General features: G+C 36.9%; 2 protein-coding genes across 2 annotated transcripts in view; both read left to right on the forward strand.

The window, feature by feature from the left end:
• Lrrc4c (leucine rich repeat containing 4C) overlaps positions 1–26,010 on the forward strand; it is a 1,216,524-nt gene that overhangs the window by 1,019,029 nt on the left and 171,485 nt on the right. The window contains exon 5 of the mRNA XM_005384094.2: positions 5,840–5,936. The gene's annotated coding sequence lies outside the window, so the exon portion shown is untranslated. The remainder of the gene's footprint in view (positions 1–5,839; positions 5,937–26,010) is intronic.
• Positions 1–26,010, forward strand: part of LOC106148442 (brain acid soluble protein 1-like) — a 128,596-nt gene that overhangs the window by 95,555 nt on the left and 7,031 nt on the right. The gene's annotated exons all lie outside the window — the stretch shown is intronic.

The raw sequence follows: 26,010 nt of genomic DNA on the forward strand, positions 1-26,010 counted from the left end.
AAGCAGTTTCTCTACCTTTCACAATATCTATTGCAGCTTTCAGTTGTATATACTCTTTCAGATTCTTAAACTAGGAAGACAATATGATGCTCACATGAGTGAGTCTGATTTATTTCACTTATGAGTGTAGTCTCTAGTTGCATCCACTCACCTATAAAAACCTCAAGTTTATCTTTCTTTATAGCTGAGTAATATTCCATTATATAAAAATGTCATATTTTTCTTATCCACTCCTCAATTATTGGGCATTTGAATTGTTTCCAAGATTTTGCTATGACAAATTGTGCTGCCATAAATATGCATGCACATATATTGCTGTGGTATGTTTTTAATTTTTCTGGAAAAATACCCCAAAGGGGAATGGCTGGGATGAATGGAACCTCTAATTCTAATTTTTTGAGCAATCTCCACACTGATGTTCAATGTGATTGCACCAGTCTACATTGCCATGAACAGTGGAGCAGAGTTCCTTTTTCCCCATAGCCCCTCCAACATTCGCTATTGATTAATTTCTTGATGACAGCCATTCCTATTGAGGTGAGATGGCATCTCAGTGTTGTTTTAATTTGCATCTCTCAAATGGCCAATGATGTTGAACATTTCTTCACATATTTATTTGCCATTTGTATTTCTTTATCTGAGAAGTGTGCATTCATCTCAGATGCCCATATTTGGATTGAGTCTTTGAATTTTGGGATCTAAACTTTTTCATTCTTTATTTGGTCTAGAGAGAAGTCCTTTGTCTGAAGCAAAGTTGGCTAAAATGGTTTTATCTGTGGATTGTCTTTTCACTCTATTAGTGATTTCTTTTGAAATGTAAAACCTTTTTAATAGGATGAGACCCCAGTTGTTGTTTCTTGAAGTGTTTCCCATGCAGTTCGGTTTATGTTCATGAAGACTGTGCCTTCCCCTATACCCTCAATATTTTAACCTACTTGCTCTTCCAGAAGATTTAGTATTTCTGTTTTAATATTTAAATTTTTGAACCATTTTGACTTTAGTTTAGTGCATGGTGATAGACTTGGGTCCATTTTTAGTTTATCCTGGTCATGGGAGTTTTGGTGCTGGTTACCTGCCTTTTTCCTCTGTTTAATTGCTTTCCTTGACGGGTGCTTTTTCTGTGGTTGTTCTTGGAATGGTAGTCATTTTTATATCTGTCTAGAACATCTTTTAATACTCTTTGTAGGGTTGGTTTTGTGTTTATAAACCTCTTTAACTGTTCATTGCCATTGCAAGTATCTTATTTCTCCATTAATTTTGAAAGATAGTTTTGCAGGGTACATCAGTCTGGGCTGGAAGTTGTTTGCTTTCAGGACTTGAAATACTTCACTCCGAGCTCTTCTTGACTTGGTCTGTGTTGAGAACTCTGACATGATTCTGATGGACTTTCCTCTATAGGCAATGTGTTTCTTTTCTCTAACAGCTTTTAATATTTTTTTCTTGTGCTGAAGTTCCAGAATCTTGATTATTATATGTCTCGATGTAGTTTTATTTTGGTCAGGAATATTTGGAATTCTAAATGCCTCATTTACTGGTATGTTAAATTCTTTATCTATACTTGGTAAGTTTTCTGCCAAAAGGAAAGACTCAAATCAATGTAATTAGAAATGAAAATGGATATAATGGATACTGCCTAATCTAGATTATTAGCAACTACTTCACAAACCTGTATGCCAATAAATTTCAGGACACGGAAGAAATAGATAGGTGCCTAGATATATTGAATTCCCAAAATTGAATCAAGCTTATTTAAAGAACCTGAACAATCCAATAACAAACAATGAAATTGAAACAGTAATTTAAAAAAACCAACCATGACTTACGAATGTGTTCCATTGTGGGAAAACAATTTAAGATGAATGTATTTTTCAGCCTGACTAAGTGAATCTGATACACCTATGACACAAATATATAACATACATTCCTTTGCCTTTCCTGGAAGTCCCCTCTACATCTTCACTGCTTTTCCTCTTGCTTCTAGACATCCTGGGCTCTGCGTGAGCACTGGGTACTACCGTACACTATTGCACAGTGCAGTAAGCACACAGCAAAACAAATGTAACAATGTCCAGCAGACATGTGAGCTACTTCTGTGATTTGTTCACATCTACAAAAATTCACAAATGTTCACATCTACAAAGGTCCATTCTTGCATTATGAATGCTCAGAAATCTACTGTTTATAAATTGGGGACTTATATATTAATTAAGGGAACAATTCAACAGGAAGAAATGACAACTATAAACATATACGCACCAAATGGTAGTGCACTCAAATAAAAAAAAAATCAGGTCAATATCAATACAATTATAGTGGGGGATCTCAACACAGTAAATCCCTGACTGAGGAACATTCTTGTATTTAATCCAAGAATTGTGTTTGATATGGAGCTGATCTTGGCCTCTGGATGTGAGATCTGGGACTGGAGTTCCGCTGGTTGAGTTCTCCGGAGTTCAACTGCTGGGTCCTTGCTGCTGTGTCAGACACTTCTACATTGATGGTCTTGCTGATTAATCTGTCCTCCAAGGGTGTGTGTATCTTGTGCACCTGGGACATGGCTGTTGCCCTAGATCTCAGGTCTTGGGGTTCCCATCAGTCTACCAGACAAAGGCATATGTCCTTACAGTCCTCTCAAAGACCCCACTGTCCCTGAGACAATGGAGGAAGCACAGAGCATGGACTCACACTCTGCTCGCAGGCCTCACTGTACTGGAAAGGGAATGGAGTAAGCCTGGGGTCCAGACTCACTGTGCTCACAGGCCTCCACCATCCCTCAGAGAGAATGGAGGGACTGCTGAGTGCAGACTCCCTCTGCTCACAGGTCCTGCCATCCACAGGGGGAGTTCAATGTTGTGTTTTATTTTTTTTTAATTTGAAGAAAATATAATTACAAAGAATATATGATTTCATTAGGCATACGTAAAAGAAATCAAAAAAGAAAGAAACTGTGACAGTGATGATGATAATGTTGATGATGATGAGGAGGACATACCTGGACACTTGTGTGTGTGTCTACTCTGGGCAAGACACTGGTACAAAATATCCATAAAATCTTCATACCTACAGCAGCACAGAAGGCAACAGTTTTCATTACCTAGTCTCACAAAGTATAATACTGACATAGCAGGGATTAATCCAGTTTCAAAAAGTTCTACAGCTAGGTAGTCATGTTGCTTCCTCTCAATTGCTCTGACTCCAAAGCCATTTTGCAACCACTATGGAACCTGGGTATTAAACACAAATTAACTAACACATGAAATGCTGGAGTAGTGAATTTCATTTTTCATTAATGCATATAAACCTGCATTTAGGAATCCAATGCTACTATTGAGAAGCTGGGTGGATGAACATCATGTATCTGATTCCCCTCACTTGCATGATATAATAGGCTAGTGAAGCCTCATCCAGCACCATATTCATAAGTCTGCATGATAATATGATCTGCTTTGTTCTCATAAACAAGCCTTCTGCCTAGTCCTTGTCTGTGCAAGCACCATCACAGTATTTCTTCAATTCAATGTCTGTGCCCTGCGGGCCTCCGTACATAGCTCAGTTCTCTGAACTAAGACCCTGACCAAGTAGGCATTCTGCTTTCAACAAATGCCTTTCAAATATGAACAGTGCCAGTAGAAAATGCACACTAAATCATGGAAGAAACATCATTTTGCACCCCTGAACATGAAAACAAAATATAAAAAGAGGAGTTCTGAGAGAAATTGGGCAATATATATGAAAATGTGAATATTCATTAATATATTCAGGATCATGGAACCTGAAAGAACCTACAGAAGTTGAATGTGAACTGGTCTTGTAGCCACCAGGTGTAGCCTGGCATACCTCTAGGCTGTATATCCTGGTTTTGCACTGCTAGGATATACGATGTTGGGTATAGCATGAGTGTGGATCTTGCAATCAGACCTATTAATGCCGTCATTTATCTACTTCTGGGTAACTGATCCAAATATTTATGCTTCAGTTTTCTTTACCTATGTAATGGGTGGCCCGAGTGAAATGTTTATAAAGTAGTTATAAGTTTTTAATAATGTAGAGAGCTTAATGCTTAGGCAGAAAAGATAATACGGGTTTAATATTAGTTTTCTATATTCAAGTAACATCAGCAAACAAACCTAATGTGTCAATTTTAAAATTGTCCTGTGGAGTAGAGGTTTAAGTTAGCACTCTACACTCTACTTTAGAAATTGTTGTTTTTGCAAAACAGCAACATATGAATTAAAAATGAATATTTTATTCAGAAATACTTTTCCTTGAAAATACATGAATAGAAATATTATGATATCATGCTACAATTCTGTAAGTTTTTTTGCGAGTCTCTTCCCTGCAGAATCTCATCTTCTCAACAGCAAGATAGCTAGAGGTTAGAAGGCTGCAAAGGTGGATACCAGAGAATAAAAAAAGATAACAAAATAACAACAACATAGACAAAAACAAAACAAAGCAAAATTTTGTTATTTTTTATTATTTTTTATTTAATGAAGTGCTGGATCATTTCTAATTTTTAATTACTCTTTATTATCTTTAATTGTTTGATCAATCTTGCGTTCTTAAATCTGGTATTCAGGGAAACGTTTTTGAAGGTAGCAATATGTAAAATAACAACCATTGTTAATTCCTATCATTTTGTTTTGAAATCCTATACCGTTTTTATTGTTTTGTTTTGTATATTGTTATTTTGTTTTTTTTTTTTGTTTTTTTTTTTTGGTTTTTCTCCGTTACCGGGAACTGAACTCACTACCTTGTGCTTGCCAGGCAGGCGCTTTGCCCCTGAGCTAAATCCCCAGCCCCTTGTTATTTTGTTATTGTTTCTTTTCTTCAGAATAAAAACTTAATTTCAAAAATTAAATTTTAGTAATACCCATGAGGTAGACAGTTGAATTTTTTTCAAATCAAGGGGTGATTTGATTATAATTAATGATTATAATGAGCTTGGGACTGTTTATCTATAAGTAACCATGGCTAAGTAGAACTAGAAACCAGTAATTGGAAGCATGTAAGCTTATAAAATTTGGTCATTACCTATATTTGGATATTGTTTCCACATAAATCCTTCCTGTAAATTCTACTCACACAAAACCATATTATTGGAAGGGATGTTATCACACCACTTAGGCAAAGGAAGGTTCTTCAAGGCAATTTCATACAAAGCCTTTCATTTTCATAGCAAGAAGATTAAGATGCAGTGAAATTTTGATACTTGTCCAAATCTGTCCCTCTCTTTGTGATTGTATTGTGAATTGAATCCATTTCCAATTCTCAATCCAATGCTTATATTTTCTTATTTATATTTGTGATATCAAAATGAGAATTTGTAAGTACAGTGTATATTTTCTAGTTCTTTCCGTCTGACTTTTAGAATTGAAATAAATTGATAATTATTTGTATTGTTTTGAGCTGATGCCACTGGGATGAGACAAAAGCAAGAAATTGTTCAAACTTATGAATAAAAATCTATTTATAGACAAAAATCTTCTCCAAAAAAATTCATATGACACATTTGAATATCAAAATGCAATTGAACATTGACAAACCAAAAACCAATCTAGAAATGGATAAAACACACAAAAAATATATTATTTCATGAATATACTTCCATATATATGTAGTTCCTTTGTTTTATCCACCACTAGATACACACATACAAACACACACACACATACACACATACACACACACAAGGATAGATACACTATTGTATCATTCCAAATTAAAAAATTCTGTGGTGGGGAGTGTAGTAGGCTGGAGTGCAGAAATGTGTAACACTAAATTCATGATAACTTGTATAATATGACTTTAAAAGCATATTTATGTTTTATGCTTGCAGGTGTAAAGAAATATTTTCTGCAGAAATCCAGAGCATTCATTTAAATTCTTTGACTACCCTCAGGAAGATAAGGGCCTGTTGGATAAATTTCGATAAGGTAAGTTCCAAGTATCACTAATATTCTTGGGGCTTCCATTCTAGTTCCTCAAGTTAAGAAAAAATGAGGTTTTATAACTCAAAAGAATAGCCTAGAAGAGATAGAAAAAAGGAGAGCCAGCTGACACTTTTCTTAATGATGCAGTCAATACTTGACAGTGTTTCAGTACATAGCAAAAATGAACTTACTAATATTTAACCCTAGCCTGAGGCAGATTTTTTTCACCTACTGCCAAGAAGTGTTGGGCCGCGGCAGGCTCTTGCGCACAGAAGCCTGCTCTGTGAATTCTTTGTTGAGTATCGGTCTCCTGTGTTTCTTCCTGTGAGCAGCCTGCTCTAAAAATGAAGAGAATGAGTTAAACCAGGTAACAAAATCTTGCCAGGAAGTTCATCAGAGACGCGACATTGCTGACCAAAGAGAAGAGACAGGGAAGGAAGTAAAGAAGGACCAGGCGAGATAACACAATGGAGTTACTCGCACATGGAAAAAAAATTAAAAATGGAGAATGAGTATTATTCCTTGTCATCCTGGAAGACTAGAAGAGATATGTCAACAAGAGATAGCACTCTCCAGTGGTTACACTGTGATTTTTGTAACTTAGTACTACAGTAAGAAAATTTCTCTTGGGTGACTGAGGTTTCCCCTCCTTTAAGAAGAAAGCCAGAAAGTGATCCAAATTAATGCTTAAAGAAAATGTGTTATTTGAGCAAAATGTTTTACTACTCTGCTGTAAACAAAGATAAACATGAGTTATACATAGGAAAATGGATGCACCTTGAGACCATAAGGTTAAGTGAAATAAGTAAGACATTCAATCTTAAATATTACATGCTATGCTTACATGACAAACTCAAAATATAAACAAAAATCACAATAAAAGATAGATAAAAGAGGGTGTTAGATGTTTTGCAGAAGAGGAAGGAACCAATAAATGGAGGGGGCAAGCTAGCTAAGGGAAGAGGATGAGAAATTAATTTAAATATTATATATGTATATATATTTATATATATATATATACACACACACACATACACACAGTGATCATGAGGAATATAATTATTACACATTGCAAATATGTATTAAAAAATTAAAATTTAAAAAAGAAGCAAGCCAGATTCTAGCAAGATTTTGGCCAGCTTCCTGTTAGAAGTCTTGCATTTTCAAAATGTAATGGATATGTTTTCTGTAGTATCACACAAATGATCACCACTTGATAGTCACTATCCCTGTGTGATCTTGACTATTTTCTGAGGAAAAAAAAGCTCACTCTGCATAGTAATTTTTAAATATAGAGGTATATTATTGAATATTTATTTAAGGAGAGTGGTGATAAAAATATTAGATAACTCAACTTAGCTAATTCTTCAGTGTACTGGTTTCAGTGGGAATTTGAGACTCAAGTTTAATAAATCATTTATGTATTTGAATTTTATATATTGATAAAAATTCAAGGATGAAAATTTTACTGAAAGCATAGAAAAGGAATCATGTACTTAAAAGAAAAGCAAAATATAATGGGTTTGGTATCATATTATGAGTTAAAACAAATATATGAAGAAGGCACCAGAACCCGTTTAATGTTCTCAACTTGATACTGCCTCTAGAATGTTTAAACACTGTTTCTGTCATATCTGTTTTTCTTTATCTGAGGCTTGAGGTCATTCAAAAAAAGCTTAGAATATTTTGGTCATTTGATTTGATCAAGTTTTGGTAACTTGTCCAGTGAGTTTGGCACATGTAGCAAAGGAGAAAATCTAATGTGCTGGTCTTAGTACTGTAGGGCTTCCCACTCCTGACAGAAGCAAATACAGTTCCTCATTTAGTACCCCATTATTAAGGTCCCAGAATTTCTTCAGAATACACACAGCCAAACTTGCCCATTATTGATATTTCATAAATATTACTTGAATAAGTGATTGAGTCAATAGATTAATTATGAATGTGCAAAATTAATTTCAAAAAATAAATATTTTCCCAAATAAATTAAAAAATAGGTATTTGTTTTCTCTCTTTTCCTTGTGCTCAGAAAGTGTTTGCAACATAGTTCCTTAAGGAAGTAAAAGAACTAAAATAATGACTAAACAAAATTAGTGGTTTAAGAGAAAGCTGAATCTATGTCCAATTGATTGATCCTAAATAATTAATCTCAGAAGTTTGAAGCTATCTGGTTTCACCAAAGTGCACGGGAAACACTTCAAAGAATGAACAACTGGGATCTCATCTTACTGAAAAGCTTTTGCACATCTAAAGAAATCACCAGCAGAGTAAAAAGAAAACTCACAAATTGGGAAAAAAAATTTAGCTGACTGTCCCTCAGACAAATAACTTCTATCTAGAACGTATGAAAAATTAAAAAAATCAGCCCTTCCAAATTCAAATGCCCAATCCAAAAATGGACATCAGAGATGAATATACACTTCTCAGGTAAAGAAACACAAATGACAAATAAATACATGACAAAATGTTCAACATCATTAATCATTTAAGAAATGCAAAGTAAAACAACACTGAGATTCCATCTCACCCCAGAAAGAATGGCTAGCATTAAGAAATCAACCAATAACAAATGCTAGTGAGGTTGTGGAGAAAAAGGAACCATTTTCCACCGTTGGTGGGAGTGTAGACTGGTGAAACCACTGTGGAAATCAGTTTGGAGATTCCTCAGTAAACTAGGACTGCAGGTCCCATTCAACCCAGTTATTTCCCTTTTGTGTATTTTTCCAAAAGAACTGAAAACATCCTATCACAGCGATATATGTGCACCCATGTTTATAGCAGGGCAATTTTTAATAGCTGAATTGTGGAAGCAACCCAAATGTTCATCAACTGAGGAATGAATAAAAATGTTGTGGTATTTTTACATAATAAATATTACTCAGCTATAAAGAAATATAAACTCAAGACTTTTATAGATAAATGGACACAACTAGAAACCATACTAATAAGTGAAATAAATCAGGCCCACATGTGTAAACACCATATTGTCTCACCAGTGTAAGAACCTGAAAAAGCAAATAAAATCTAGGAGGTACAATAGATATTGTGAAAAGGAAGGAAACTGCTCAAAAGGAAAGGATGAGGGAAAGAGAAAAGAAAGAAGCAAAAAAATATGCATATATGCATACACCAGATAGCTAAGATAGTTGTACTACTGATTTCTATTGCTTTATTGAAAGGAACAGTTAATGTTCAATTGTTTGATCAGTCTTACAGGCCTATATTTGTTTATATGAGTAACCAGTTGAAGATATCAATGTGTAATACAACAACCCTTGTTAATTTACTATCACCTTGTCTGAAATTCTGTATTGCTTGTACCCTTTTGTGTTATTTTGTAAATGTATGTGTGTTTGTTAATATGCCTTGTTCTTTCATCTTTAAAATAAAAAATAAAGCTATCTGGTTTCAACTGCATAATGAAATTAGATCGTATTATGAGCATTCTAACTTTCATTTTGCTTTGAGTTTTATGAAGTGAGTAATCATATTTAGAATCTGCTAGTTAAGTCCATAACAAATTCTATGTTTGGGCATTAAGGGACTTTTTCCATGAGTCTTTTCTAAGAACAAATCAGAATTGATTAGAAAATACAACCACCTATTTGATTAACTGTAATAACTCTTCCACTGCTAGCTTCAGAACTGTCATGTAGAATTTTGACATATTTAGAATTGTTATTCAAGTAGGAACTGGCCTTATCAATACTGAAATTTATTGTAACTTCTTGCTAATAGGAGGAATGAGAATTATTGGGCTGGAATGGTTTTTTTGTTTGTTTGTTTGTTTTGTTTTTTTTTTGTTGTTTTGTTTTTTTTTGGTTTTTCTCCGGTACCGGGAACCGAACACACGACCTTGCGCTTGCCAGGCAGGCGCTTTTGCCGCTGAGCTAAATCCACAGCCCCTGGAATGGTTATTAAATAGACAGGACAACAGATTGAAACATGTAAAGTTTTAAATAGACTTTCAGGTTTGTGGTTCATATAAAAAAAGTAGACATATACATGGGTAAGTTGAAGGAGCTGCTGTTTTATGATTGACATTTTTATTTAGAAACAAATAGAGTTCTATTTATCCTTGGAAACATATCTATAAATTAGATTCCCCCAATGTCTAAAGTGAGATAATGTAATTTCAAGTGAAACAATACTATTGCCTCAGTCTAAAGAGAGCTAAAGGATATTTATCATTATCACATCCATGGGAATTATTTTTGATAAAAAAAAATATATGTATATATACATAGGTTTTTTCAGTTTGGGTTTTCTCTGAAATGTGGCCGTACTGGTAATGACTGAAATGGTTATTAGATCTGATTCATACAGTTCTTGGTAACAGAGCACACATGCCCACATTCCCATGACTCAGGCCCTGGTTAAAAATCTTTCACCATAAATATAATATAGCTTTACTCGGGGAGAAATCGGGACCTGTAGGGATGCTGCTTCTTTGCTCTTTAAATTAAAAACTGAATTAAAACACCCCGCAGTGCAAAGAGTGTAGAGAAAAAGCACTTTTATAAACTGCTGTTGAGAGCGTAATTTGATATGACCCTTCTGAAAACCCATATTGTATGTGTATTAAGCTGTGCCTGCCCTCGACCTAATATTCCTTTTTTCGAAGATTTATTTTGAAGACACCAGTGGACAGGTCTGGGGTACAGATCAAGGACAGAACCCGTACCTAGCATGCCTGAGGCCCAGCACAAACACATACAAAAGAAGAAAATGTCATGGAACAAATGACTGAAGATATATTTATATGTATGGTCATTGGGGCATTGTAAATAACTGAAGTATATTTATAAAACTCAAATATCCCAGAAAAGGATGCTTTAAAATACGGCCTACGGATATAATAAAACTCTTTTTTTGTTGTTTGTTTTGTTTTGTTTTTCTCCGGTACCGGGAACCGAACTCAGGACCTTGCGCTTGCCAGGCAGGCGCTTTTGCCAATGAGCTAAATCCCCAGCCCCTTGATATCATAAAACTCTTGATAGTCACTTTTGATTGTGCTGCAGCTCTGATTGTACAGACAGTACTATATTGAGATAATTATAATTAAAATAAAGCATGTAAATATATCAATCACTTTATGTATTTTATGTCCCATATACAGTATGCTTTGATATGTACACAAATATCTAAGCAATTTTTTATTTTAAAGAGATAAAATAACAAAATAACAACAACAAAGACAAAAATAGAACAACACAAAAACAATAAAAACGATATAGAATTTCAAAACAAGATAGTAGAAAATTAACAATGGTTGTTATTACATATTGCTATCTTCAGTGAAGTTTCTCAGACTACCAGATGTAAGAATGCATGTGTACAGAAGAAGAATTCACATTTTACTGTGTGAAAACCTTTTCATTAGCTTGTAATTTGTTTACTTATTTTTCATACCTACATGTCTATTTATTGCTTAAAAATGGAAAATGTAAGAGAAAGCTGAATATAATTACTTAGATACTTGTATCTAAGTAATTGTGTTTGCATCTTAGATATTTGTATGTAAGTAATTGTATTTGTATAAAAGTAATTATATTCAGCTTTCTTTTACATTTTCTTTTTTAAGCAATAAATAAATAGACATGTAGGTGCATGAAATGAGTAAACAAATTACAAGCTAATGAAAAGGTTTTCAAACAGTAAAATATGAAATCTTCTTCTGCACACACACACACACACACACACACACCACCACCACCACCTCTTTGCAATCCTGATGCCTTGGAAGAAATGAGTGCTGTGAACTTGTTATATTTTCTTGGGAATGGGCTGACCCATGATTCCTAAGAGCAAGTTTATGACAGTAATAACAAATCTTGCCTGTAGTTGTAAGGTGTAGAATTGAAAAAGCCTCTACCTGCTAGAAATTGGTAAAAGACATGGGGGGCAGGGAATAAAAATAAACCCATCATGTCAGTTATAAAACGGATTAGACTAAAAGACAGGTAATGTCCAAAATGAGGAACTGAAAAGAGACTTTAAGGATGGAGAAGGGAAAAGCTAATCTATGTGTCTTTTTTCAGCCAAGTGCTAGATATTTGAACGTCAAGGAAAGGAGCTAATGAGCAACAGAGCTGCTGAAATAATGCCCTTACCATTCTGCAAGCTTGTAAAGTGCAAGGGACAGAACAAAGTGGCAATGCATCGCTTGGCAGGCAGGAGGCCTTCACTAACTCTCATTGAATATCTGGAAACAAATAGACACTCAACTAAGTGCCCTTTAAATTAACACTGTTCCCTTTGCATCCAGATTATTGACACTATACCATCATCTGGAAAATTCCGAACATAACCATATCACATCAGTGGAATAGTTAGCATCCCTGGAGTGAAGAAAGAATGTCTTGTTCTAAGGTTAAGAAGGGAGCAACCCAACCAAACCAGACTGTCTGAAAACACTAATTTCCTTTAGCATTTTTGTATACATCTGTGTTGGAGCTGTGTAAGTTTAGGAATCCCTCTTTTAAGAGGTTTTGAATGTCTGTTCATGGAGAAGTCCACTGGTTCCAGTCTAATCACCATTAAATAAATAATGGCAGTACTGTTCAAAAAGGAAGGACTTTCTATGCATGCAACTACCACGAAGCCCATTGACATGAATTCTCTTGTGAAACCAAGGCACCCCTGTAACCTTCATTTTAAGGATGAAGACACTGAGGGAGACTAAAGCTAAATGAGCTATACAGTCAAGATCATTTGATCAGGAACAGTAGAGAAGTGAGATTACAATCTACTCAGTGTGACTCAAATCTTCTTTAAGTATTTGGGCCTCTTTTCTTCCATATTGAGCGGAACATATTGTAATTATATATTTCTGGTCACTTTTATTCATTACGTGACAATATTAGTTTGAAAACACTAATACCAGATGTGACCGAGAGAGTGTCCTGGAACTTCAATGTTTTAAAATGAAAAACTTCATCTAACAAGAAGGCAGGTTGAAGAGTTAAGACCTCATTCTTCATCTTCAATTCCTTCTTTTGTGGGCTGGGGATTTAGCTCTGCAGCACAGCACCTGCCTGGCAAGCGCAACATCTTGAGTTCAATTCCCGGTACCGGGAAAAAAAAAACATTCTCTTTTTTTGAAGCAACCTGAGAAATAAGGCCGTGATAAATAAGAAGACATAAACCAATATGATAGCTTTAAGCAGGAAAGACATACAGAAGTATCACATCATACCTGAAGGAAAAAAAAAAAAATCACACCTCACATACAATGAATTTAAGTGGCAACCATTTGGAAAACAGAGGTGAAATGAAAATTCTCTGCAAAGACTTACCTATTCCACAGCACATTTCAGCTGAGACTGCTTAAAAATAAAATTCCCAAGAAGTCAAGCTATTTGCAGTTATATGTGTATGTGATCTTATTTTCTCCATATGTGAGGAGAGACTTCCTGTCAAAGTTGTCATTGTCATGGGTAAGCAGTCATTCACTCACTAGTTCAATAAATATTTACAGAACACGTATGTCAAGCCACAAGCTTGGCACTGGGGTTACCCAGGTAAATAAATGTTTCTTCTACAGAAGGAAACAAGAGCAGATCCCAGGAGCTTAATATCTTAAGAGTACATGTTAGCAATGAGAGGAACAGATGCACATTAACATAAAGATATATATGCTTGCCCACATATACGCATATGCTATCTTGCTACATGGCAGGAGAGAAATATCAATCACACTGGAGATATTAACAGAATGTCTGGGTGGCTTCCGCCTCAATCACAGAAGATTTTATGGATGAGTTGAGTTTTGAAAAGTTTTTTTTAAAAAATGACAGGGTAAAATATGGTAGCCCAGAAGATAAGAGACATTTCCTATTTTTGCAAAATAATGACATAAAGAATCTGAAGTGTCCTTGGCATATTTAAACCTGAGTTAAGAACCAGCTCAGGTGATCTGTTCAGTGGAATGTCAAATGAAGAATTAATGCCTAGGTTATTCAAAGTATTTTCAAATGGAATCCAAACAAAACAAGTGATTCAGCCCCAACCCCATCCTTCTTCAGGACCTGGAGTCTTTGAATTTGAATCGTTATGTAACTATTACACTGAGTGCAAATAAATGTAAGCAAACCTAAAATCCTCCTTGAAGGCTTTGACTTTAAATCAAAGTCGCTTAAAGTCCCAGCTTAGTGAGTTACTTGTTAAACTTGAAGAACTGTCTTGCTTCTCATGCCCTTGTATTCCTTACAAATGAGAGAAAGTTGTGATTTAATTCATGTGAGAAGCTTAGCAGCCTGTCTGCCACAGAGTTTATGTGCATTCAGTATGAACTAGGTTATTATCAGTAACACATCATTTTGTGTCTCTAGTAAACAGGGTTAAAGAATACAGCATGCAAACTGTACGTACACTGACCAGTACAATATACTATAATTGTCAGTTTTTGTACCAACAAAGCAGGTTTGTTGAAGAAGTGTGGTAGGTACATAGATGAATAAGATAGCCTTCTTCTAGAAAAGCATGAGCCTGTTAGGACCTATTTTCATGTAAGCCTGATATCTACTTGAGAGCGTCTTGGTTTTTACCCTTCAATTGCTAAGAAATTCAGGAATTCCCTAAAGCATTTATCTGTCAGGAGAAAGCATTTTAAAATGACTCTAGCACATTGTATTACTGGATCATTGCTGTAGTGTTAAAAATATCTTCCTGTTTATAAAATACATTAAGCTATAGTCCTCACGGTGGACTTTAATGGGGTACTAATAGGGCTGCAGAGGGTGATTGGGGAGGTGGAGGGTGACTGAAGGAAACCAACATTTCAAGGAGTTGAATGACTTCCCCAAGCTAGCTAGACTTGCAGGAAGGCAGGTCTTTGTTCTACATTAAGCTGGTCATGTAGAGAATGAATCCCGGCCTCTCACTCCAAGAAGGATCAGCTTTAGCATATGAGCCTCTTGCACGCTCTTACAACAGTCCCAGCTTCCATTCTGAAATAATCTTCTCTGTCTCTAGTCAAACTGATCTCCCTACTATTCTTCGGCATCTGGGCACCAATAATATTTTATCCCTGGTCTGTCTTCCTCCCTCCATGTTACCCCACATTGTTCCATCAGTAACTCCAGGTAAAATGTGATCTATTCATAGGATACAATATTATTTGCAATAAAAAACTGAAGAACTGGTACAAGCTCTGACACAGATGAACCTTGGAAACATTATGCTGAGTGAAAGAAGTCAGACACAAAAGACTACATATGGTATGATTCCATTTATATGAAATGCTGAATATGAATAGGATATGAATATAGATCTACTTAAATTTGAATATAGAATGAGCAAATCTATAAAAATAGAAAGTAGATTAGTAGATGCTGAGAACAGAGTGAGAGATTGTGGGATGACCATTGATGGGCATAGGATTTCTTCTAGGGGTGAAAAAACTATTCTCAAATTAGACTGTGGTGATGATTATATATCTGTGAATATGCTTAAAGTTGAATTGACATGTAAGTGAATGATTGCATGGTATATGAATTTTATCTCAGTCAAGCTGATAAAAGCATTAATAATAACTAGAGAAACCAAAAAATTTTATAGTAGCTGTGTCAATTTGTGTTTGGCATAATTGCATGCAATAAGTTTACACGTTGGTTAATTTTGCTTACATTTTAAAACACTTGGAGGTTGGCACTATTTTTACTTCTATTGTATGTATGTATGAGGAAACTGAAGAAGAAAGTGTAATTCTTTTTACCTTTTTTTAAGTAGTGCATATTTACAAGACCTGAAGTTCACTTTTTTTTCTTCTTTTTTTGGTACTGAGAATCGAATTCAGGAACTTGTGCATGCCAGGCAGGTGCTGCATCCCTGAGCTATATCCCCGCCAAACAAAGTTCACTTTCAGTTCAAGTGGGTACCTGTACCTAACACAGCTTATTTTTTAAAAAATCCCCTTCTCCCTACCTCTCTCCCAGTATAACAGCAACAAGAATGAAAATAGGGAAAGGGATTCTACAAATGTAGAAACTGTATATTCAACACGGCTGATAAATGACAGCATTAAGATTATGAACTCAGGGAGTCTTAACTTCAGAACTATTTGATGAACTATTTGCTGATTGTCACGCTATTCACAACTTCATTCTAGCTTTCTCTAGCCCTGGGCACAAGGAAGGAGTTACCATGCTCAGAACTCACCCTCCCATGCACCTTAGTTCCTATATTAATGTACTGCTGTGGTGCAAATGCTAGTGATCCCTCAAATTCCTAAGCTGAAATTCTAGCCCTCACAGTGATCATATTATGGAAAAGCCAGGTTCTGATGGCACAGGATCCAGTGACTCTTTCTCATTTCTTGTGTTCAGGCAAAAAAAATTCAGAAAAGACACGTGGACAGTAATTCAGAGTACAGGCAAAGTTTGTTTTAAAGCTAAAGTGCAAAGCAAAAGTACAAAGCAAAAGAAAAGGGGCAAAAGCCAGGTGTGGTGGTGCACACATGTAATCCCACCACTTGGGAGGCTGAGGCAGGAGGATTGCCAGGAGTTAGAGAGCATCCTGAACTGCACAACAAGACCCTGTTTCTCTAAATAAAGGCTCAGGCAATATTTATATGATTGAATGCACCTCAGGGCATACCATTTACTTCCTCCAAATTCATTGTTTTGTTACAAGGCTAAATGGGGTGCTTTGTTTAACTTCAAAAATAAAAAGCTTCCTAAGTACACTTTTCAGTGGGATGTTCCTGTTCAGCAACAGGGCTTTTTCCAAGACCTCACCCAGTTCTGGACTCAGGCAGGGCCCTGAACCTTACCAGCCCATTCAGAGGTTACATTCTTTTGGGTGAAAGCTTCAGATCATGATCTTGTCTGGATTTTATCCATGGCTAGATCCTATCTCCAGACCTGCTAATATCTAACTCCTTGTCTAACATTAGTATATGAAATTTTGTTTTCATGTAAAGGAAGGAAGTTTATTTTGGCTCAAAATTCTCAAGGCAAGGAAGTTCCATAAGAGTACAATGATGACATCTGATTGGCTTTTAGGAGGGTCCCAGGTAACAGAAGCAAAACAGGCTGCATCACAATTCCAGACTTGAAGTTATTTTATAAAGCCACAGTGATTAAAACAGCATGGTATTGGCACAAAAAATAAAGCCACGTGGATCACTGGAATGGAATAGAGGAAGCAGAAACAACTCCAGGGTCATACAGCTCTTGACAAAGGGGCTGCAAATATGCACTAAAGAAATGGTAGCCCCTTGAAAAATGTGCTGGGAAAATTGGATATCCACATGCAGAAGACTGGATCTAGACCCATATATCTTACCATGTACTCAACTAAAATCAGTCTGAATCTGGGCTTTTGGGAAGAGATGACTAAAGCATGAGAGCTGGCTTTCTTTCTCTGATTTTTGTACTACAGGCACTTCTATTTCTGAGTGAAGAAATACTGTTTTTTATATACTTCTTATATACTCTATGCTAAACAGTTTCACACATGTATTGTGACTTTTCTGTTCTGTATGAATAAATCCAATCACTTAGCTTATCAATATATCATATATAATTTCAATATATAACATATATGGGTAAACTTATGCAAACATTTAATTGGTTCATATAAACAAAGTATTTCAGAACAGGAGAGCTTCTGGCATGGTGATATACAGATGCAGAACGGCTGTTAGAATAACTATAGATGCTGAATGCACTCATAGAATCTCCCACTCCTACTCTCATAGCTTTACTCTTCTCAAAGCTGGGTTTTTCCAGCAGATTTCATTTTTGGTGGAAAAATAGTCCCGACACAACTGCAGGCTTATATTCTACCAACTTGGACGCCTCAGGAATCAAGGGTTATGACGGTCTTTGAATGTTCTGCATTGAATGATTTGCCCCTTCATAAGCAATTAGGCTGACTGATGAGCCAAGGTATTTTCTCTTTGCTGTGCTGTTGTAAGGAGACTTGTGACGATGTGGGTCATACCATATAATCCAGGAATTTCTCCTCTTCTCAGATCCATTGATCAATTCATAATGGCAAGGTTTTTGGCCATGTGAAGTGATATATCCACAAATTCCTGGGATTGGCATATGAACATTGTTGGGTAAGATGATTAGTCAACCTGACAGAGTAACAGCACTATTAAGTTTTAATGCTGTTGATTTTGTTTATTCTATTTCATCCCAACCATGTCATGTAATAGTGGCTGTGTAAAACTAATTTAAACTTCAAACTCTTGAACAACAGGGCATCTCACCTACCAGAGCAAACAAGTGTGTGAGGGGTTAAAGTTGATTTTTTTTTTTCCTGCAATACTACAGGGAGAAACGGGAAAATATTTTTCATACGTACTTTCTTCCTTGGCCCTTCTTCTTGATTAATAAAAGTAGTAATATAAGTTTATTTATGCCTCCTTTGATAAATTGTGTTTCTAAGAAAAGAAAAAGAATTCCATCAGTAGGAAAATCACTAAATAGTATTCAAATGACAACTCTAATTCTTTCTCAGCTGTTCCTACCTATGCAAAGAGAAATAGTAAACCAAGTCAGTTAAGTGAACAGTTCACACAGTAAACTTCTATTAGGTCAGTTACCTGACTATTTCTGTAGAAGTATCCTTCTACAGTTTTAATTTTTGTTCTCTAATTCTTTTTCAATTCCTTTAGCACTGATTGCCATTGTCTTATAAGAAGTCATTTATTTCTTTTGTATCATAAATTCAATTTAGCAAAGGTTTAATGAGCAAGTAATAAAAGCCTGAAACTGTTCTCTTGCCCTTTATGGTGGTTAAAAAGTCAGAGGGCAAAGAATCTCATTCTCATGGAGTTTTCTATTCCAAGAGGATGTGGGGGCGATCTGACTGTGACATCTGCCACCCCATTGATCGCCAGGGTTGATTCGGCTGATCTGGCTGGTTAGGCGGGTGTCCCCTTCCTCCCTCAGCACTCCATGTGAGTCCCTCCCGAAACTGCGCTCTTGGTTGAAAAGGACGACCACCCCCGATGGAGAAGGACAGTTCCTCGGTCAAGGGTATAGGAGATGCTGCGCTCCCCTGCTAGAACCTCCGAACAAGCTCTGTTCCAAGAGGTGAGAAGCGAACGTTACACAAGCAACTTGACCCAAGTAACAACTACAGTATCGTAGGATGTAAAGCTCATGATCGCAGTTGAAAGATGATGCATCTTAAAGTATTCAGTGGGAAAGATAGAATGCATTTGGAAAGAGTTTAGGGGAAACTTCTTATGGGAAAGAACTCTGGAGGACAGGTAGAAGTTTGCAAGGCAGAAGTGGAATGGTAGAATGAGGCAATGATGAAAACACACAGAGAAGGAGGAAGAAACCCTAGAATTAGCATTGGGACCCATGCCCTCACTCGAGGATCAGCAACAGGGAGTGCATCATTTGCTCCAAGGAGCTTAGAAAGGAAGGGACATATCATGCCCAGTGCCCAAAAGTATCTTCTTTTTTCACCCCAATAAGCTAGAAGTTTGGGAAGAGGGGATTAATGGGAACATCTACTGATATTTCCATTGCAAAGCAGGGGTGAGGAAGTGGGGAGGGACTAAGAGACTGTTAAACCTACAACGTGCATGGGACATCCTCCCCAGATAAACACAGCATCTCACCTCAAATGCTAAATGTGCCAAAGGTAGGAAATCCTATAAGGTTAAGGGCACAGCTTAGTTCTTTGGTTTGTTTCTGGTACCAGGAACTCTGGACTTTGTGCTTGTCAGGCAGGCACTTGTACCACTGAGCTATATCAAGATATAACCTAATGATAGAGCTTTTTGCTTAACATTCTGAAGGTCATGGGTTCAAGTACAACCCTCCCCACGAGAAAGGAAACCTATATATCCATATGAGGTTATGAAGTTGTACTAGTATTTTCCTTATTTCATGTACAAGGAGATGGAGTTTTCTTAAGATCGCCTATCGCATGCAGATCCTTGAGGAATAAGTAGCAGTGCAAGGCAAGGGCAATGTTAGAGAAGTATCATGGGGGCTGGGGATTTAGCTAAGCAGCAAAAGCACCTGCCTGGCAAGCGCAAGGTCGTGAGTTCGGTTCCCGGTACCGGAGGGAAAAAAAAAAAAAAAAGAAAAAAGAAAAAAGAAAAGTATCATGCATGTGAATATAATGAAGTCGTTACTTAGTCTCTGAATGTGGGCACAGCAATCCTTGGAACTGTAATTAAATGACAGTGTGTGCACAGTGCTTAGCACAGTACCCGACAAACAGTAAACACTTAATAAGTGTACCTCGCTGCTTTGTGTGGTGGCTGGTGCTTCCAGCTGTATGTAAACTGTGAAATGATTTGCGGCGGGAGAAGCAGAGAATGGATAGAGAACCTGGTGGATGAGCATGTAGGTGTGTATTGGGGCATTTCAAAGGAGAACCTGCTTTTGAACAAGAGAAAGTCATTTTCACCTAGCTACCGGAAAGTGAGCAGCTGCGGCATCAGGAGTGACTATGCTTCTTTAAAACAGGCAAACCACTTTGAAGATATCAGTATGTAATACAACAAGCATTGTTAATTTCCTACCACTTTGCTTGTAACTCTGTATTGTCTGTACTGTTCTCTTGCTATTTTGTTAAAGGTTGTCTGTCTGTTCATGTTTTCCTCCTTTTATTTTTAAAATGAAAAAAAAAAATAAAAATAAAGCAGGCAAACCAAGACACAGAAATGGAAAGCTATTAGCTCAAGGTCACATCACACAGTAAGACAGCCTGCAACTCTCAGGAAAGGTAAAGAGCTGACTTTCTAAAGATACAATAAGTAAATCTTTACAGGAAAAATGAGGCAAATGACATTTTCCTGAATATACTTCCAAGAAACAGCTTTAACGTTCAGCTTGCTGTGTAGTTATTTAGAGGAATATAATTTTAACCTCTAATCAGACATTCTAACTAAGATCGGCAGAGACATGCAAGACAGTTATCCAAAGAACACAAGGCATGTTCTGTTCTCGTTAAACCTTTCATTATATTATTAAGGGAAAACTCACAATGAGCTGGCTAGTCAAGCACCAATACATGCAAGGGAATACACAGTACCTGACATCTTGTATAACATTATCACAGTAGTTACCTCTAATAAATGAGTACTCTCAGAGGCAAGCAGCTATGCTAACTGCATTATCTTATTTTAAACCTCAAAAGTCTGTGGGACAGATGCAACTGATTACAGATGATCTATTTGCAGCTTAAAGAGGTGAAGTAACTTACCCAAGGTAAGAAGCTAAACTAACAGCTAACCTGGTGATGGATTTGGGCTCCAAACTTTCACCCAAAATTACACAGGTATGATCTAAGCTAGGAACGTACATTCTTCTTTTCTGTTTTATTTCTGTTTTTGGCAGAATCTAAGTAAGTCTAGACAAGTAGTCAACATTCAATTAATTCCTCATTAAGGGTGACCAGATAATTGCTGAGGAGCAACATGTTTCATTCTCAGATCCATACTTAGGCCTACATCCAAACACACAACTGGATTCCAAATCTAACTTTTAACATTTCAGTCATTCTTTGAAAAATCATATTCAACACCTGCTCTGTGCTGGGTACCATTCCAGGAAGAGAGGATATGGTCAGGAACAGGAAAGGGAAGGTCCAATCCAGGCTTCCAGGGGATAATGCATTCAGCAGAGGCAGGGGAACCATTCTATAAACAAAACATCAAATAAGGGCACTACAGAACATTAAAACACAGTGATGTCAATAGATATTAAAGGAAAAATTTAGTTGACTGGAAGAATTGGTACCTTTCAGGAATCCAAAAGATGGATACCAGTGTCTATGAATATGCTACGCAGAGCAAGGGGGCCTGGCAAAGCATAGAAAGAGGCCCTCCTGACTGGCCCTTCTGGAGAGACCAGAAGAAGCATGTGATGTGGGAAGGGCTTGAAGAAATACTGATAGGCGATGGAAGCCAGCTAAAGGAAATTTTATGCCTTGACATACCAAATTCAATTATAGTTTTATTCCTGATATGATGAGAGGCCTTTGGATGGGTCTGGTCTTTCACAAGGCACTATTGTTCCAAAGAGTAGTTTTTGCAAGCGATAAGAAGCTGAAGATTCCAAGAAAAACTAATTTTACCTTGAATTCATCAGTTAATATTTCAGATGAATAAGGCAGAGCACAAGAACCCCCAGCGTCTTTCAGTGCCTTCCTTTATCTGAAAGGTATGTTTTTGACACTTCAATCAATCAGTGGGTGCCTTTCATCTGCATATTGTGTTACAAGGAGCTGCTGTTCTTCTTGACTTTTCTTTTTGTTCTTCTTGGGAAATTAATTCATGTCATTTCTATTTGAAATCCTGTGGCATTTGACTGCACAGGCATTTAGAGGCCTTCTTCTAAGACTGTAAGCTTAGTTTAATTGCATTGCTTCTCAGCAGCACCTTAAGGAAAACAGTCAGAACTGCAGGAGGAAGAGGATCTCTCAGGATCCTGAAGTTATATCTTGACATAGGGTGAAAGACCTGTGTGGAGGGCCTTCTGAAGTGGTTGACTTTGCTGAGTGATGATAGTAGTTTAGTTCTTAACATTTTTCCAATGCTGTATCCTACTGTGAAAGGTATATTTGAGTGAGTGTCTTACTTACCTTTCTCTCCTTGCTGGAACAAAATACCCAAAACTCAAAGTTAAAGAGAGAAATGTTTATTTAGCTCACAGTTTGTAGAGGTTTCAGTCCACAATGGGCGGGCTCCAAGGCAAAGTGGCACATGGCAGAGGAGCAACATTTAATGGTGGTGGAAGACAGTAAAAGCAACGAGAGAGACAGCAGAGAAAACAAGCCTCTTTCTGTCCCTTATATTGTATGTTGGTGTATCAGTCAAGGTTAACTAGAGAAACAGATATAACACAAGATATACAAATGTACAAGAAATTGCAAGTTTTGCTTACAATGGTCAGCCACAGAGTTGGATGAGGAAGTGCGCAGAGGGTGTCTGCACACTGGAGATTGAAGAGCCCAGCCCCAGGCCTGGAGCTCATTGCAGTGTCCATGCAAGACTGTATCAGGAGGCTGATGGGTCTGTGACGGAATGCTGAAGAATCTAGAATGAAGGCCAGAGAACCTACACCAGAAAGAAGGCCGAAGAGTCCCAGGCAGAAGCCAAACAGTCTGCATCAGAAGCCAGGAGATGACCAGGCTGAAGATTGGAGCTCCTCTGAAAAGCCAGCAGCCAGTCTTTTCTCAATTCCTTTTTTTTATGCAGCCTGCCCACCCTGGGAGGAGGGGGTATCCTCTACACCCACACCCTCTGCATGCCTTCCTTTTGCACAGGCTCAGGATGTATACAAAGTAAGCACCCTGGCTCCCTGCTGAGGCACTTAGCCAAACCTCTGGAAACCCCAACGTGACACAATGTATCAACCACAACAGTAGGTTACCTGCCCTAGAGTAGGAGTAGCACTCACACCCTTAAGCCCAGCACCCTTAACCCTAGCATTAAACTGCAAATCAATCACAAACTCTAGATTCAGGTAGCAAGCCCCATCTAAAAGTGCACAAGGGTTTGGGGGACATCCAGTTACAAACTATAATCGTAAGTGTTTGTAAGATGTCATCAATTTCGCTTTAGAATTTGTTTTTGTTTTTTTTGTACTGTGCTTGGAAACTGGGAAAATGTTCTGTATTTAGAAACAACTGATTTGTTTTACAAAAGGTTAAATAATGTGTCACTGCAGTCTGCTGATCTACAAGACAGCATTTCTTCAAGAAGAAATTTTCTGATAAAAATGTAAAATCTGAGTTCAGAGGATTCTCATAGATAAGCAGTTGAACAGGTCTCAGAGTCTGACAATTTTTATGTCATTTTAGTGAATCAATAGTGCCAAGTACAGTAGTGTACACTATGATCCCAGAACTCTGGGACTCTGATGCAGGAGGATCACAAATCTGAGCCTACCCTGAGTGACTTAGCAAGACCCTGTCTCAAAAATTAAAAAAATAAACAATTAAGTATAAACAAGGGCTGGGCATGAGGCTCCTCATGAAAGACCTGCCATCAATCCCCCATTCCACAATGAATAAATGAATAAATAAATAAAGTCCCAATAATTATTGCCAGCTTTGCAGTTTGCTAGGTATTTATATTTTGAAATCAGATCAAACCAAATTTAAAAACCTCAGTGTCATAACTGTAAAAGAATTGCAAAAAAATTAACCTCTAAATGAAGATTTTTCACTCCAAATTTTCCTAGTTAATAATCCAATTCTTTATTTTACTTTGAACTTACCTCTTTTATTTTTTTATAGAAGGCCATAGGCTATTTAATCAGCAACAGTACTTGTGAACTGTAGATTTAATTTAAAATTGTCTGTGTGTCTACTAATGTGTTTTCATTCATTTATCTTTAAAATAAAAAGACAAAAAAATTTAAAAATAAAGAAAGGAAGTTAGGTGGAGAATATAAATATATAAATAAAAATAAAAAGACTGACTCATCTTAAAAATAAAATAAAATAAAAAGTTGCTACAAGGAGCTAGGCACAACCAGCAGCCTGTGTGTGAGACACTAAAATGGCAAATACACTGTCACCTTGCCAGCCAGCCCACTGTATGTTCAGTGAGTGACACTGGTAGAAAACACCCCATCATATCAAAAGGAAATTTTCTGTCTCCTCCAAATAAGACATTCATGTATATGAACGACTAGCACTAAAGCAAACTAATAAAATTTTGTAGATTCCCACAGAAGACATTTCCCATACCCATGTTCTCTCTACCTCCAAAACTGCTGTCTTAGTTTAGGTCTTCATAAGTGCCAGTCAGTTCCCAACTTCTCTCTTTCGTCCAGTCCTTCTTTTCCGATCCATCTGCATACCACCCCTGCGATACCTCCTGTAAACCCCAAATTTGTTATGTCATCCTTTAACTTAATATGCCGCAGTGGTGTGCCTTTACCTCTCATCCAAACACCTTCGAAATGGAAAAGGCAAGAAAGAAAAGAAAGCCCATTGATCAGACAGCTCTCCACAGGTTTATATTTTGGCATTTTGTCTCCTTCTGCCACATATTTCCCTTAAGTTTCAGCCTTACAGTACTTGCATTTCTCTTAATGCACAAACATCGAACGTTTGTCAAACTCAGGCCTCTAAATTCCCAAATTTGCCACCTTTGATTGAATCCAATGGTGTTCCGGATCAAGCATATCACGCCCCTCACTGTGCGTGCATTATCCTTTGTAAAGTATAGCCATCTCTGGGAGACAGTGAAAAGGTACTAATTATTGTACGCACTAATAACATACACAGAAACCTGTGAAACTGGTGCTCGATAAACACTTGTTTAATACATAAACACACTGGATTCTAATGAATTAAATTGCTAGCTCCCGTGTGCAATCTGCTTATTCAGTATCCATTTCCTGGAGAAACAACATGCCTAAAGTTGAAGCTTTAGACTTATAAAACTGAATACAAAGGAAAAGCCTTGGAAAAAGAATGTGGGTCTCTTCAAAGCACATTTATTCCAAGTCATAATTTTTCCATTTTCTAACGGAGCACATAAAAGATAGAAAGTCGGGGATAAGTAGAATGGAGAAATCCCTGTGGGTTTTTTGTGTAGCGCCTAAAATCAGTGAGAAACAGAGCACCAAAAAGTGACATCATTTATAAGAATTAACTTCACTAAGACATTGAATTTCAGAGGGGTCATAATTGTTATCCCAATCACAATGTGAACTTCTGTAAAAGTTCGACAACATTCGTTAAAAAGCCTTCCCAGGGAGATTGTCAACGGAAGAACAGAATGAAATGTCAAACACTCAATCACTTAACAGCCATCCGGCATTTAGTCTGTGCGGTGAGTTCGCAATCAGCAACACACCGGCTTGTCCATGCCTGCTACAGAGATAATTATTTTCTCTCTCATTAATCCTAAGAAAAACATAGTTGTAAATATATGGAAAAGATCTATGTCCTGAGTCAAGGAATTCCCATCCCACCTTTATTCCCATATTGAAAATCCGTGTTTCTCTATGTACTCTACACTTATTTATTGGAGAGATATAGTTCATCAACATAAGGATGTGTTTGTTTTCAGTGTAGAAGAAACATGCTATTTTTTTTTTTTCAAAAACCCGCAGCATCTCCTCTCCTCTCA

The sequence above is a fragment of the Chinchilla lanigera genome, unplaced genomic scaffold, assembly GCF_000276665.1.
Source record: "Chinchilla lanigera isolate Chin_1 unplaced genomic scaffold, ChiLan1.0 scaffold00021, whole genome shotgun sequence".
Taxonomy (NCBI): Eukaryota; Metazoa; Chordata; class Mammalia; order Rodentia; family Chinchillidae; genus Chinchilla; species Chinchilla lanigera.